Source organism: Sinocyclocheilus rhinocerous, unplaced genomic scaffold, assembly GCF_001515625.1.
Source record: "Sinocyclocheilus rhinocerous isolate Xijiao unplaced genomic scaffold, SAMN03320098_v1.1 scaffold1491, whole genome shotgun sequence".
Taxonomy (NCBI): Eukaryota; Metazoa; Chordata; class Actinopteri; order Cypriniformes; family Cyprinidae; genus Sinocyclocheilus; species Sinocyclocheilus rhinocerous.
The window spans coordinates 18,004-21,735 of NW_015635047.1; the positions used below are offsets into that span (position 1 = coordinate 18,004).

Here is a 3,732-nt window from a genome sequence, read left to right on the forward strand (position 1 = left end):
ATGAGCTTGCTCAAGTATTGAGGAGCTAAACCATTCAGGGCTTTATAGGTAATTAGCAAGATATTAATTAGTAAAATTTATTCATTGTTCAATAGGGAGCCAGTGCAGAGTTGACAGAACCGGGCTAATATGGTCGTACTTCCTGGTTCTAGTAAGGACTCTAGCTGCTGCATTTTGGACCAGCTTGAGTTTGTTTATTAAGCGCCCAGAGCAACCACCCAATAAAGCATTACAATAATCTTAACCTTGAGGTCATTAACGCATTAATTAATGTTTCTGCATTTGACATTGAGAGCATAGATCGTAATGTAGATATATTTTTAAGATGGAAAAATGTAGTTTTACAAATGCTAGAAACATGGTTTTCAAAGGAAAGATTGCTATCAAATAGCACGCCTAGTTTCCTAACTGATGACGAGGAATTAACAGAGGAGCCATCAAGTGTTAGACAGTGTTTTAGGTTATTACATGCGGAGGTTTTTGGTCCAATAATTAACACCTCTGTTTTTTCAGAATTTAGCCGTAGGAAATTACTGGTCATCCAGTTTTTTGCTGGATGCATTTCGTTAGTTTTGCAAATTTGTATGTTTCATTGGGCCGCAAAGAAATATAGAGCTGAGTATCATCAGCATAACAGTAAAAGCTAACACCATGTTTCTTGATGATATCCACCAAGGGTAACATGCAAAGTGTGAAAAGGAATGGTCCTAGTACTGAGCCTTGTGGCACTCCATACTTAGGGATGCTCCGATCGATCGGCCGGAGATAATCACATTTTATGACTCGATCGATACTCACTACACTTGGTCGATCTCACGAACCAATCGCAATTTGATGACGTCAACGCGTGAGGACGTACATGATGCGTGGGGACATAAATGATTTGGCGCCGCTGTCATGTCATCGCCGGTGTGGAAATGCTATGACGTTTCGAGAAACAATTAAAAATTTGCTATTTGTCGTATTTTGCATGATGATATGATAAATGGATCGTTCATTTTTAACAGCAGATTCAGTGACGTTAGAGCTGATCTAGGGCTGGGTGATATGTCAAAAATATCTTCTCGATAATCGCCTTAAAAAAATATCGTGATATCCGATAATATCGTCTACCCAAGCCCCACCTCCACCACGCCCGCCCCCACCGAGACAACATTGCCGACATGCACCATAAACGCACACCATGTTCAGTTTGGTCTTAATTATTGCCACATTAAAGTTTGGTTTTACTTTTCTTAGTTTGTGCTTAAACTAACAGAAAACATTAGCTTTGCTGTTATGTTGGTGTTGCTAATAATTTCCACTCTGTTCTTATTAGGGGTGCTCCGATTAGGCCTGTCGCGATAATTAAATAACCGTCTAATCGCGATTATTTGATCTAAACAACCGCGATTATTGTGCTTTTTATATGGCACAAGGGGGAGTCATCCACCAAAAGAAACAGAAGAGCACAAGTTTGGTTTTCGTGCACTGTATTAGCCTATATCATATTAAACCATTCCATATCTTAATGTGAGGGACAGAATTATATTTACATTGTTAAATTTAAGTTTACAGAAACTTCTGCTGCAGCTGTCATTCTCCGCTCAGCATTCAAATAGCACGTCACGTTCAGTTATGACAGTAAGCACGGTAAAACTCTCTCCAAGATGATATATTTCCATTATAATACTTGATGTGTAGATAAAGGTCTGGGGATTCGCATAAAATGACATCTTGCTGGAGTTCATTGCCCTCTCATTTTTCTTCTCTTGTAACGTTACCGTGTGGAGTGCTTATGTTGCTTCAAGCACATCATTCTGCACCCCAGATGTGCATAAGAGCTTTGTGCCGCTCTGGTTGAAGCGTTTCACATTATCAAAATTTTGCACGCAGAAAGATTATTAGAAGCTTTTATTTTTCTCATGATTTCTATCTTATTTTCATGAATGTATTTTGTAAGAATACAAATAGTTAACAGAATAAACATGTTTAAATTGTATAATGTGCACCAAAGATTTTTTTCAAGATATTGTTTCTGCTGCTAAATTATAGTCAACTAGTTTAATTTCATAGCTTATATATTTTTATTCAAATGTAGTTTTTCTCTGTAAGGAGGAAGTGAGTATTTAGTGGATTATGTTTAACAAAGGGTTTAAAAAAAAGAGTGACCATTAGTTCCACAAACACAGTATTGATATTCTGTAGTGGTGTAGAAAAAAAATTGCGCTGGTGTTGGATCGGTATTGACCAATTCTTCGAATTTGGAATTCTCTATGTAATCTTACACTGCAAAATAATAACTCAAAAAAGATTAAAAGATAACATCATAATTATTTACTGAACCCTTAAATTAATCACAATTATATAATGAAAGCCATAAAAAAAAAAACAGACAATTAATCGCGATAATCGGCATAATCGTCATAATGGGCAAAGCTCTAAAACAGACAATTAATCGCAATAACCGCGACTATTTTTAGACAATTAATCGTCAGCCAAATTTCATAATCGTGACAGCCCTATCTATTAATCGCGATAATCGGCATAATCGTCATAATGGGCAAAGCTCTAAAACAGACAATTAATCGCAATAACCGCGACTATTTTTAGACAATTAATCGTCAGCCAAATTTCATAATCGTGACAGCCCTAGCTCTGATTGATCGGCTACCGATCACTATCAGCCGATAATCACGTGGGGATGTTTGATCGGCGGTCTCTAAAAAGGCAGATCTCAAAAAAACGATCTCAAGCTGATCACGCGCCTGCTGTGAGAGGTTTGGCGCAATATGCAGCGGCACCGTCTCAGTCTCTGTCCGGCACGAGTGAAATAATTATAATGCTGAAGGTGAGGTACTCACCTTCGTATTCTTCATTAAATAAAGTAATTTGAAAATCTTGTGTGAGACGTAATTTCACAAACCGCGTGAGTGAATCACTGCGTGCTCTCTCTTTCTCTCTCAAAATATGCAAATAGCTTCAAATCACACGAATTGTCACTTGCACAATCGAGGCAGTGTCACATCGTCACTAAAGTTTATAAATTGCATTACTTTTTAATTCTTGCCAGTGTTTAACCATTCAGCGCTCGCGCGCTCTTCTGGAGACCGTGAACTCATGCACACTCGCAGCGCGCACACATAACGCCAGGTTCACATTACTCCGTTTGCAGTGCGTATGTGGTGCGGATTTTTTCCACGTTCATGTTAACGGATTAATAAAGCATGCACACGGTTGCTGTCCGGCAGTGCGTTCCAGGAGCGGTGCGTCTGCAGCAGTGCAGAGATAGTTTCCGCACCGAGTCTATTTTTGCTGTGCTGAATTAAAGTAACCGCACATTGTTTGCAGTAAATATGAACATGGATTGACACGAAAATTTAGTAATTACACCAAAAATGCATATTATTAAAGTCTACTGTGTTTCAAATGTCAACACATATGGCTTTTTGGCTAGGTTTAAAGGGAAAGAGCACTTTTAAATAAACAAGGTAATAATAGATGGCACTCGTGGAGGTAGGAAAACAAAGTTTTTTATTAACCGCAGGATTGCTTGTAATAAAGATTTCAATGCAAAAGGAAAGGCAGTAGAGCTGACTATTTCTGTCAATGGTAAGTTTGTGATAACGTAAGAAAAGTAGTTTAAATGTTTTGCCACTTGCTTGAGCAACTTAATATATAAATCTAGAAGTAAATGCAAAAGTAAAAAGCATTGAATAATGTGTTGCTTATATTTATTGAGTTTAAACATGT

The 3,732-nt window shown here is 37.8% G+C and overlaps 1 protein-coding gene across 1 annotated transcript in view; it reads left to right on the forward strand.

Moving 5' to 3' along the window:
* The window catches only part of med1 (mediator complex subunit 1), a 101,356-nt gene that overhangs the window by 905 nt on the left and 96,719 nt on the right, over window positions 1-3,732 (forward strand). The gene's annotated exons all lie outside the window — the stretch shown is intronic.